This window comes from Vidua chalybeata, chromosome 6 (genome assembly GCF_026979565.1).
Source record: "Vidua chalybeata isolate OUT-0048 chromosome 6, bVidCha1 merged haplotype, whole genome shotgun sequence".
Classification (NCBI taxonomy): Eukaryota; Metazoa; Chordata; class Aves; order Passeriformes; family Viduidae; genus Vidua; species Vidua chalybeata.
The window spans coordinates 20,042,198-20,055,236 of NC_071535.1; the positions used below are offsets into that span (position 1 = coordinate 20,042,198).

General features: G+C 40.3%; 1 long non-coding RNA gene across 1 annotated transcript; it reads right to left on the reverse strand.

Moving 5' to 3' along the window:
* Window positions 1-2,788: 2,788 nt before the first annotated feature.
* Window positions 2,789-10,330, reverse strand: LOC128790188 (uncharacterized). Its single transcript, XR_008431655.1, has 4 exons — window positions 10,254-10,330; window positions 3,377-3,528; window positions 3,192-3,296; window positions 2,789-2,871 (listed from the first exon to the last, which is right to left on the reverse strand). It is a non-coding gene; the product is annotated as an uncharacterized LOC128790188 (long non-coding RNA).
* Between the last annotated feature and the right edge of the window lie 2,709 nt (window positions 10,331-13,039).

Below are 13,039 nucleotides of genomic sequence, written 5' to 3' on the forward strand. Positions count from 1 at the left end.
TCACAAAAACTGGCTGTGATACAACTTCTCCTGCTGATACACAGTGAGCTCTTCATCTCATTTTTCCTCAGCAACACACTTGTTAATTCTTCCTTGGCATTGCTTATAACCAGATATTAACAGATCCTGTGAGAATCCAAGAGTCAATGATTTAAAACAGGCAAAGAGGGAGGACATAGGAAAGGTGACTTTTACAGTGGCTTGCCAGCTATCAGTTTTGACCCAGTGTTAACCTGTTTCTTTCTCCATTCCCTCTTGTGAGGGAGCAAGGAGCAAGCTGCTGCTTTACAGGCAATTTACTGCTTAAATAGCTTTAGGTGAGGAAATATAAAACCAAGGGTCACCAATAGATGCCAGTGTCAGCTACAGAAAGATTCCCAGCCATAAATTTTAGGACACACTGCACATGCACACACTCCGTGCTCATTCCCCCTTATAGCTGAAAAAGTGGAGCATCATTAATTAATACAGGGAATGGATCCTCAGTGAATCCTCCCTCCATTCTTTCCCACTCAGGTCCCTGCTGCCAGCACCTAGAATATACACTCAATCTGTATGCTCAGTACTCAATCTGGCCCTGCTCAGGAAAGTAACTGTCAAGATACTTTGGGGTTTCTAAATATTTCAAGACCAAATATGTCAATATTAAAAGTCACTCAACTTCTGCTGACTCAATTTTGACCATACAAGCTGCTGTTTTCATCTCTTCTCACTAGGAATAAAGGTTTCCAACAAAATAGCCAGCTAAGATCAGCTTTTGTGTACATGGCATAAAATCATCTGTTCTGTGGTTGTATTAAGTCTACAGAGCTAGCAGGGGAGTCACTGAACTATTATTTCACTGTTTTACTACAAGAAGGATGATGTACTAAGATCTTAGGGAGATGCTGTTGAGACCTAACTCTACTTATGTCAAGATTTAAACTGGGGAAAATAAAAACAAACTATGAAAAGTATCAGCAAAATATTTTGTTCTGATGGTGTGCTACCATGATTTTCAACATTCATAAGTGATAGTAGAAAACTGGATAGTACAGTATAAACAATTTCACTGACTGTTGAATAAAAATGTGCAATTTAATGATGTGTTTTCAACAGGAGACACAGTTTAGGGTAGGAAGTTATCTATTACAGCTTTGATAGTTGGCAACATTATTTGGCATGCTGTATGTTTCCATGCAGGACTGTTTTATGTGGTTATTAACTAATAACTGTTCACAAACAGAGTAGAACATTGACATTACATCACTAACTGCAGGTTTACCTATATTTAAACTTGTCAGGAAAGTAGCGATGAAAGAAGTGTGGCCTTTTCCTTGTGGTTTTCAAGCACACAGGATTTATTTCTGTTTTGGCAGACAGCGTTCATTTGCTAGCATAAAGGTTTTTCTCAGCCTCCTTAAAATTATTCAGGAGCAAAACTGTTTGTTAATCACCTTATAAAAAAGCAAGAGATCTTTCTAAAAGACATTGGGAAAGGTTTCAACTCCCACCAAGCTGGGACTATAGGATCCTCTATTAAACAACACAGCAGAAATCACAGTCACAGAAGGGATTGGAAGGGACCTCTGGCAATCACCTAGTCGAACCTGCCAAGGCAGGGTCACCTAGAACAGGTTATACAGCAACCGTTCCAGGTGGATTTTGCACGTCTCCAGGCAGGAAGACTCCACAACCTCCCTGAGCAGCCTGTGCCAGTGCTCTGCCACCCTCAAAATAAACTCTTGTTCATGTTGAGGTGTTTGCCAGTTATACCACAAGGGAAGATTTCCCTTTCATTTGCATTGTTTTCACTACTCTGGAAAATTAAGCTTTGAAGTGAAAGCTAAAACTTGGGGTCCTGTTTTTTAAAGGGAGAAAGAATATTCCACCTACTCCATCACAAAGGCTAGTCAGTAGAGATAAAAAAAAAAATCCCTTCCATGAAATAGGTCTCTAGATGCAGCTAGACCACAGACATCATGAAGGGATTCCAGCACTGTCCTTCAGTTCTTGGACTTCACTGTACAGGTGGCAAATATTTAGCAGAAAGGAGGAGGTAGAAAGAGAATTCAGAGCTAAAGACAAATTGCCAGTGAAAATGCACTACTCAGGTGTATTGCTGCAGACTGGATTATTTCAAGCTCTGAACAAGGCAGGACTGGGCTGCAGAAGCTATTGGCACAACCCCTAGCCTACAGACTGGCCATTGTGCCCCCCAGCACATGGCCCACATAAGACTGCTGTGCATGTCCACTGCTGTAGCTGTGTGTAAATTACACACTATTTATGTCACCTCTGAATTCAGCTTGTTGCTTTTTCCTTTTAATACAAGTTGGCTTCTACACATGGCAATTAAAACTAACCTGGCAAGTGGGAAAACACCTGTATAAACCTCTCATTATTCTGGCATTCCACACTAATTGTAACACATTTTAAGATTTCAATATTGCCTGAGGTGGACAATTTTTGTGACATTTTACAGCCAGTGAACTTCCACCGGAGGAGCTGATACTTTCCCTGAGCCCACAGTTTTAACATTACCAAATCCTGATTAGCTTTGTGGATTAATCAGGTTTCAGGTCTAACAGCCAAGATGGATTTTACCTAAAGCTCTATTCACAGTTGACTGGGCAATACCTGTTATAATTTACAGGCACTGGCAGATCTGCTTCAGATAGCTCCTTGGAAGCGATTATCCGTCTTGCTTCACGGATGCCACATGTAATATATTCCAAAACACTAAATTACACAGAATTTACTGATGTCTTGAGTTTTTTTATTCAAACTCAAGACTGATCACATTCATCAAGAGGGCCACGGACCTGGAACGTGTTTCCAAAGAACTGCAGTTTGTTTATCATGCAAAGGTAGTGGCTTCACTCTGCTTTCCTGAGAGAACAAAGCAATTTTGATTTGGAATGTGTTTTGCTTGGGCAATCTGAGACTGCTTAATCCTGAAATTACAAAATTCACATCACCTATTTGCCTGAGTTTTGAAGAGAAACCTAGCTTCACAAATCCTGCTATCAAGGCAAATTCCTTATAATTAAAAAGAATCTGTTCTATGTACAGGATGCAGTTATAAGGACTGAGAAATACAAAGTTCTTCTACAACCCCTATTCTGTTCTCCTTGAGGTCAGTAATATTTTGGGCAGACAGAAGGCACCATGCTGACAGAAAGGAACAAGATACCACAAAGAGAGCTTACCTGTGTTGATACCAAAAGGGTTACTATATGGAGGTACTCGAGGCCAGGGTGGGTGGGGCTCTGGGTAACCTGGTCAGGAGGAAGGTCCTCCACCTGTAGAAGGGGCTTCAAACCAGATGTTCTTTAAGGTCACTTCCAAACCAATCTATACTATGAAAACTCAAAATCTGTTTAAGAATACAAACCTCATACTTAGGAATCTTTGGAAGGCATTAGTGAGTGCCATCACACCTGCTCCCTTTGAACAGTTGAATATTCACTTTTGTACCATCCTGTCCATAAGGAACTTTTTACTTTTATTTCATCAACTTCAACTGATCCTGTTTTGCTGGCAGGCCTATGTGAGAGCAAAGGACAGAGGGAAAGGCTAGGCAAAGTAAAGGAAAAAGGCAGCATGATTACAATTCCCAACAAATCCTGGACAAAAACCCTGAGAAGGATGCAATAGCATGGGGTGCTGACCCTAGCCAGCAACCAAACACCCATCCTTCCTTGGCTCACTCAACTCTCCTGTGAGGCTATTTTAAAAAAATCAAAGGAAGGAAAATAGGTTATAGATGGATATATTGACAATTTAATAAGAAAACTACAAGCTTTGTAAGCAAAGCAAAAAGAAGGTATTCAGACCTTGCTGTAGGCAAGCACGTAGATGTTGAGCCACTTTCTGGGAAACAGCATCCCCACATGTAACAGTTCCTTAGAAAGAAAAAATGCCACTTTTCCCTGAACTTTTACTGTTGAGCACATCATACAGTACGGAATATCCCTCTGGTTAATTCAGAGCTTTGTCCCCACTCGATCTCTTGCCCACTGCTAGACTATTCACAGGGGGAAGCCTTGACACTGTGCAAGCAACACACAGCAGTAGTCAAAAGGCCAGTGTTACCAACACTGTTTTAGCCACAAAGCACAAGCTCCTTGTGAACTACTGCAAAGTCAAGTACATAACTTCATCCCAGCCAGGGCCAGTACAAATATACATACCATGGCAGGGTACAAACCCAGTCTAGAGTACTCCACCCTAAAAAGAGTTGGGTTTTCTTGTTTTTAAGGAATGCACCTCATGCATTTAACTCCACCTTTCTGTGACTAGGATAATAACAAAAAATGCAGGAGGACAGAACTTTGGGTTTGAGCACTTATCTGCCAAGTACTACAAAAAATGGTTAGTATGATTTCATTAAATTAGAAGAAAGAAGTAAAAGCAGGACAACCTCTTATTCTTGCAGATTACTCTTAGACTTTAACACTTACACTTTAATATCACTTCTCACTCAACCCACCTCCTTACAATCCCAAGAGCTCAAGCAAGTTAAGGTTGGTTTAACTATGCTCAGCACCATCTTTTTGCCTTTAATTTTCAACCTTTGATGGAAATGCTCTCCATAAGTGGTTCTGCTGCAAGTCTTATGCATGATTGCATTAATTAAAATGCTAGAAGGGATGATTTAAGAGTCTCATCATCAGGCTTGGCATAATTAGACTTCCAGACCCAGTGTCAAATGCTCCCAGGGTTGCCCCAACCTTTCATCCTTCTAAGGCAGCACTATACAACATGCTTTGCAGCAAGAACCATTTCTGAAAAAAAGCTTTAGGAGAAAGGTTTTGTCTTCTTTCTTGAAACATTAAAAAAATCCCCCTGGCACTTTTTCACAGAGTCCAGATTTCTGTTTATAACCACAGCCAAAGCAGCCCTAACATCTATGCCAGAAGTAGCTTTTTTTTAGTAATGCCAAGTGTATGAAGTTGAAAATTGCCTGGTGATCCCTCTGGAGCAGAAGATGGTATGTAAATAGACTCACTATTTATATCCTATATAGGGCTAGGTTCAAACTAAAATGAGAAAATTAAATGGGGAAAAGAGGTCAGTGCATTCAGATATTCTCCAGCACTTGTCAGCATCAATTAAGCACAAAAGATCAAAGCATCAGAAACAGAACAAGACTGTTTTCAAGGTGTCTCAGATCCCACTGCCCTGAGTTGACAACTGGGTATGTACCATGAAGGCTTGCCAGACAGAGCCAGAAGTGAACCACTGTGGTCATGATATAGGTCAAGTCTTTTAATTACTACATTTTCTCTTTGTTCTTGGAGATTAGGTTCTAGCTGTTCCTGAACTACGAGTGTTGTTTTACATGCACTGCTTTCACAAATTAGAAAACACTGGGCAATCATCTTAATTGTTAAAAATTCTTGCCTGTTGTATAAAGGTAATATTACTACAAACGAGCAGCTAAAATGTTATTTTCTGGAAAACCAACTTAAGCAGGACATACACATTATTAAAATCTCACAGCTGGGGCCTTGTAGGGAGAACTTACACAGATGTAGTCAGTTTAAACAAGGCACATGGTACTTTAAGTAAGCAGTTACCATAAATGATGCATTTTCACCACTGCTGAGGTCCCAGACTACAAGCTTTTCTGCACTCCCTATTTCTGTAAATGTTGTTTTACTGCCATCTGGTGGGAAAAACTCATAGGAAGAAGGATCGTCATGAAGGCATAGGAACAGAGGCACTGCAGTGAGTGAGAGTGAGAATTCTGAATTCCCTAGTCCAATGGTTGTATTTTAGGATCCAATTCCAAAGTACATGCAGATACATGGATAACTGCTATATAGTTTCTACATAATAAACAAGACCAGGAGACTGAGTATCAGTAAGACAGATGCCACAGGCACCAAAGCCTGTGACCAGACCACAAATCAAGCTACATGAATATCAAGATACTGACACTGTAATATGAATTCTCTGAAGGCCCACATGAACAGAAACATTTTCTAGGGGAAACTTACATTCAGCAAATAAGTCACTAACTAGGAACTATTATCAAAATTACTCAGAAGTGCACAGTGCTCAAAGGGCACATGTAGCTTTATGGATGTATCCCTTCTTTAGGTTGGTCTAGCTTTACAGTCAAATGCACTTAACTAAAGGGCAAACTATGACCTGTTTCAGTCAATTAAACAAATTAGTGCCTTACCTTGTGCCACTAGTTTTAATCAACTTGGGAATGCAGTGCCCATTCTAACTTAGAACCTGCAAAGAGTTCTATTTACCCCATATTTCCTTGGTCCATATTTCTGGTCCAGTAAGGGCCAGAAAGGACCATCTGTCCCTCTTTAGAAGAGCCAAAGGTAAACTGGAAGTGCTGCTGAGTTCTTTCCTCTGCAATGTCCAACCTTAATACAGATGGTGCAAACAGTTCTGTGTCTGGCTCTGAAGAAGAAGCAGAAGGGATATTCCTGGGTAGACAAACTTGTCCTCTTACTTCAGTGAGAGCCAACTTTGAAAGATGATGAGAAAGTCTTTTGACATGGTTTGGTGGTTTTAAAACAAAATGTATCCCCATCAGTTGCCTTTAGCCAGTGAGTTTCAGGCCAGGACTTGAGATAATGGCATGGAAATGTGACTGATCTATCTATTAATACAGCATGTCACCACCAGATAGTATTATTATTTACATTTTATGAGTCTAAATGTGCTTGGTATGTTGCTGAGTGTGCTTCCATTTACTCTCGGGCACAAAGGAACATGTTTGAATTTGGCAGCAGATTGTAGACAGTGTGTGAAAGCAGAAACTGGGAGAAGTGCAGCTGAGGGCTGCCATTCTCAGCAACAGGCACTAACTCAACAGCAAATCCCAGCCTACAGCCCAGGATGGCATGGTAGAGCTTAAGAGGTCAGTGCTTTCACAAATACAAATTTGCTATTGCAAAAGGGCATGATTCAGCTTACACATTGAAAGTTGCCAATAGTAATCATAGCATTCTTCCTCTCTGGGTCATGTCAAAGTTGAGATCCAGGTATCCCAGGATCTACTGCCATGGTAACAACCAGACAAACATGGTTCTCTGGGTAGGTTATGGGCAGTTCCTGACCACAGATTTCACAGAGCAAGGGACTGAGTCACTCTTCATCACCCTCTTTTGAGTACAAGAACACACTGAGTTACTGTGAGGTCTTATCCTGAATAATTTTTTATGATTCTAGGAAACTAACAAGTGACAGACCAGAGGGTGTTCATCTCCATTGCTATTTGGAGGACAAACAGATGACCTTCTCAGGCTCAGTACTTAAGATAATACAAAGAAAACTATACAGAAAACCAAGGATATGACAAAGATCTTGAATAACATTCTTGCTTTGACAGAATATCAAGCACTTCAAATAGTAGGACACAACCTAATTTGACTAATTTCTATTAAATTAGTCAGTGAACTGATATGCATACTCAGAATTTGTCCCAATCATTATTTGTTCCATAAATTGTATAAGTTTAGAGTCCAGGTTAATTCAGTGTGAGTTTGGTTCTAGGTGCCTCAGAGATAATTTTTTTTTTTTTTTCCTCCCAAAAGTGATTCTGTGGTCACTGAAATCCACAGACTCTCCCAGAAGGTCATCTTTTCATTTAACAGGAGAGATGGCTAACAGGCAAAAATTCACACTACATTAGGTAAGAAAAATGGGGGATTTTCAGAAAATAGCAATTAACTCTTCAGGAACACCACACAATCTATCTGCTTGACCAAGTAACAATAAATAAGCTGAGAAAAAGGCCAGTAAGAACTGCCTGAGTAAGAGGGAGGTGTAGAAACAGACCAATAATGACAAGATAACAGTGCTGTTATTGTTAGAATCTTTTGCTGCTTCCCTGTGTCTTTAACTAGAAGCAGCTAAAATGCCTACACCTAGAACAGTGAAATTGAGCAAATGTCACATCAACAGACAGTTCAGAAGAATCATAAAAGCACAGGAAGGAAAAATGGAAGCAGATGCACCACTGGAACAGAAAAGACCAAAATATGATGAAAAGGTACTTCAGAAACTAGAGGGAGACAGACAAAAGAATAAGTTTACTGAAGTCAAACATGTATCTCCTCCTGTGAGAGATTGCTGGTCCCAAAAGAGGAAAAAAAAGAAAATTTACTTTTCTTGGTAATTGTATTTGCTCTATTATAGCTTTTATAAAAAAAACCCTCACAGAAAGGAGGGTAGGCAGATGAATCAACAGATAACTTTACCCTTCAATTCCAGTGCGGTTGTGATGGATGTTGAAGTCTTTCCAGTCACAGTGCCAGAAAAATGCAAGGAAGTCACTTGCCTCTTAACTGCAAATGCTTGGGAAGTTTGGAAAGGGCGGACACCATTACTTAATAAGAATGAAATCATGACAATGGATCAAACCCCAAAACAGCAGTGATAGTCCATTGCTCGGGAACTTTACAGGTTTGGAAGCAGAAACTGGCCAGATGAACAATGCCAAGTGTTAACCAAGATCCAGACCTTGTATTTCTATTCAGACTTGTACCAAATCAGCCCACTTCTGAATTTCTCAGCAAGGTTCTATGTTTAACAACTTAAATCCAATAAACTTAAACTTTGTGTTTAGAGAGCAGACAATCCAAAATCCAGATCTGGATCTAAAGCATGGCAAAATAATCTTGAAAATATCACCTCTTCTTCCAAGAATTTCCAACTGAACAGAATTCACAGAATGGGTAAAAGTTGGAAGAGACCACAGTTGGGTCATCTGGTCCAACCTCCCTGCTCAAGCAGGGTCATCCTTGAGCACATTTCACAGGATTGCATTCAGACTGTTCCTGAATATCTCCAGTTTAGGAGACTCCACAGCCAAATCTGTTTCAGTGCTTGGTCTCCTGCACAGTAAAGTTCTTCCTCATGTTCAGGAGGAATTTCCAGTGCATCAGTTTCTGTTGCCTCTTGTCCTATTGCTGGGCACCACTGAGCAGAGCCTGGATCCTTTTTCTTGGCACCCTCCTGTCAGATACCAACAGATGTTGATAAGGTCCCCTCTGTCATCAAGGCTGAACAGGCCCAGCTTCCTCAGCCTTTCCTTATGAGAGAGATACTCCAATCCCTTGATCATCATTGTTGCTCTCCACTGGACCTGCTCCAGGAGCTCCCAGTTTCTCTTGTCCTGAGGAGCCCAGAACTGGACACAGCACTCCAGCTGTGGCCTCACCAGGGCTGAGTAGAGCAGCAGGATCACCTCCCCTGACCTGCTGGCAATGCTCTTCCTGAGCATCCAGGACACCATTAGCCTTCCTGGCCCCCAGGGCCCACTGCTGGCTCATGGACAACTTGTTATCCACCAGGAGCCCCAATTCTTCTTTGCAGAACTTCTTTCCAGGAGATCAGCCTGAACCAGTAAATGAAAGCCACTTCTGTCTCTGCAGCAAAATTAATGAACTAATGCATGGACAAACCTCCAAGTTCTCTGGATTTAAGTGCCCCTGTCCCTAAGCTGTTTGCAGTCTATGGTGTCTGCGATCCTTTGAGCAGGGCATCTCCCCTTAGACATCTGGGCAGACTTCATACTCTGTGATTCTTCAGTTGGGCACCAAAGGCAATAGCAAGGTAAAGTCTTCTGTTTCTCACTTTTAACATAGGAATGTATGCTAGTGATAAAAAGTACTGGAAAATGATCCATAATTCCACTGTGAAATTAACTAGGCACTTACAACCAAGTTGAAACAATTTCCAGCTATTTTATGCTACTCATTTAACTTCAAATATTTCAACTTTAAGATTTGTTATAAAGAGAAGGTACTAAAGGCAAAGAGTTGCTAAGTAAAGTTTTCTCCAGTTTTCCACCCACCAGATGGTTATGATCCTTAAACATGCATACAAAGCAGAAAGCACTTCTCTTCCCACCACTTGATACAGGATGCATCTTTTGGACATTATAAGCTGTTCCCTATCACGTTTGTACATAACAGCTTCCTCTCCCACCCTCCTGGGCATCAGCAGTGCTTTTGAAATGGAACCAAATTAATTTCAGGGAACTTTCTGTAGTTGTATTTTATTCTTGCATTGTCATGTCACAAATCCAGAACTATTTTAGCAGTCTTTTAAACCCTCCTCTGCAGAAATTTAAGTTACTTCAAATGAAAGGAAGGTATAAATACCAGGTACTGTATTTCATTCTTGTTCCTTGTTACAAAGACTTCATTTGGGAATAATTGCCTTGTTGCACATGACAAGCAAGATGAATAAATAAGGATTCAAAGCAGTGTAACACTACAAGCAAGCCTCACCAGTTAGTGTCAAACTACATTGGTATGAGCCAGTGGCTGCACAGCTCCAGTCTCCTGTCATGAGACTGTTACAAAAGAGCATCTGATAGTGCAGTCATATCATGTCACAAGAACCTGCTTGGTGACTGTGCCAGAAGACTACAACTGATGTTGTCACAAAACTCTGTGATACCTTAAAGGGACACTCCTGAGTCATTATTGCTTCATAATAGCACATTTCTGTCATAAAGGCAAATCATCTCTGGGCTGCAGCATATGGGATAATTAACATCTGATATGTATCCAGATACTGCAGCATATGGGGAAAAATGCCAAAAGCAAACAGGTTTCATATAATCTGATTTTGGGTGCCTAAATTAAAAGGCTAACCACCTCACATCATCCAGAGACAAAAATATATACATTCAAAATACAATTTATAGCTACAGCTTAAGTGACCTTGCCCTTAGCTGCTTCCTGAAAGAACCCATTGCTACCACTTGGGGAAAGTAGCCTAAGATAAATATCCACTTTTAGATGTCCAATATTTGACACAGACTAACTCGATTTAAATAATTGAAAAATTATAACACACAGGGCACAGAAGGCCCCACCAAATTCAAACAAACAAAAGTAGTGAGCAAACCCTTGTACCTATAAGTTAACATAAATCCACTTATATCACTAGAACCTGACTAGTTCCAGACTGTCAAAGAACCACAACAAAACTGGTTTGCTGCTGTATTCACTCCCTGTTACAAACAGGCAGACAATTTCACAATAAGATACACTCAATAAGTAATTAAAAACTTTAACACATAAATGTTGCAGCATATACCACAGTTGATAGGGCCACGACACACAGAGTACCACCATACAATTCCAGAAAGCTTTAACCCATACAGAGTAACATCACTACACCACAGCAAAAGGCTTCAGGTGTCTGCCCATAAAAAGTAAGATCATAATACTTCAGAAGGCTGCAAGCATCTGCCCTTCTTATTCTTTAGCCCAACCTTTTATACCCCTCATGGCCATGCATTGCACCTGTGTGCCCTCTGTTCCCTTTGTGGTTGGTCCATGCACCTGGGCACTCCAGGTCTCGTTGCTTTCAATACTGGTCACCTGCTTCTCACAGCTTCCCACAGTAATAACAGTACCAGTACCCATTGAAGATGAGGTTCAGCCCCACAAACTGTGTACCTGCACATGAATGCAAGAAAAAAAAAACCCAGAGATAATTCAGTGCTACATTTGTTGGTATAATGTTTCCTTCATTTCTTTCAAAATGCATTTTTAATAGTGTAAGATGTGCACCTGGCTGACCTCACTGAATGCCCAACTACATCATCAACATTTTAGTCCTGCTGTTAAAAGGAACTGCATCATTTATACATGTCTAGAAAAGCTTATCAAACCAAGTTTTCAAATCAAATAGAATAGTCTCTTTGCTGTATCCTTGAAATACACCATGGTCCTCTTTCCTTTGAGCTGCAATTCAGAATTATCAAGATCTCACATAGGCTACATGAAAAAGATCAACAGCAGGCAAACCAAGCCAAGTGCTTCCCCAGCTCTGCCAAGAATTAAACACAGAGCTCCATCAGCAGGAGGGCTTTCTTTGGTACCAAAATCTGTCTCAGTCTGTATGTAAAAGGTTTCCTAAGGCTGCAAATTAAATCTTAAAGACTAAAAGCAAAGCCTCAAGACAAGGAGAGCTCCTATAGAAAAAATGCTGTATAAAATTTCCAAAAATATATAGGTAATAATTATTTCTAGTAACAATAGTAATAGCAACAATAGTCCCTCTTTTTAATGATTCTCCTTCCCTAGAGATCTCAGCATGCTTTATAATTTATATAAGCAGCAGTGTGCAGTTCACTTAAAATTGAAATCCAGCCACCTCTGAGCACAACTGAAAAAGACAGCATGAAATAACATTTCATCATGTAAGAAATAAAAAAAAAAGCTATGTTAATTTGAAATCACAAGGGAAGTTTCACAAGACATTTGGTGAAAACACCAGGGCTACAAACCACTCCCTGGAAAAGTGCCACTGAATATTTAACAAACTGAAATGGTCAAGACTTCTTGCACATCAAAAGGAAAAATTAGACTGCACTTCATCCCCTAACCCCTGCCAGCACTGCTCTGAAACAAGCTGGGGAGGCAGTTCGTCAGTGATTGAAAGGGAGAAGCCCAAATGCTGCATGGGAGTGCTCTTAATAGCAGCTCTTGAAAAGGTTTGGAAAATGCACAGGCACTACTTGCCCTGGAAAAGGATTTATTGGGAGCATGAAGCAGCATGCTAGTTCTTTTCCACATTGCATGTATGCAAGCACGGGCTGACGTATGGGCCATACATCTGACTGATAATGTCATATTAGTCTGATTTGTCTTAGCACAGTACTAAAGACAAAGGTGCAGTATGATGAATGAAACTGTAGCAGATTTCTGAAGGAAATTAGTCTGATTTGACAAAACTGTGCAACCCAAAGATAAGTATCTTTCCTATAACAATTCTTCTTATTAATTAGCAGCAGTGAAGAAAGAGACTGAGCATTTCACTTCCTTCCCTTTTTATTAATATGCACAGTAAGTCAAAGTTTCCATCATACAAAACAAGATGGAACACTGTTAGTCCTATCCCAAAGGAACACATGGACCTCCTGTAATGTAGCACATACAAACACTTCTAACTCCTTCTGCTCAGCTTTTCCATCACCCTTCATTCACTCTCATCACTGAAAGCCACCAAGTGTGTGGTATTTTGTGGTATTTCTCAAGTACAAATCAAGTGTTACACT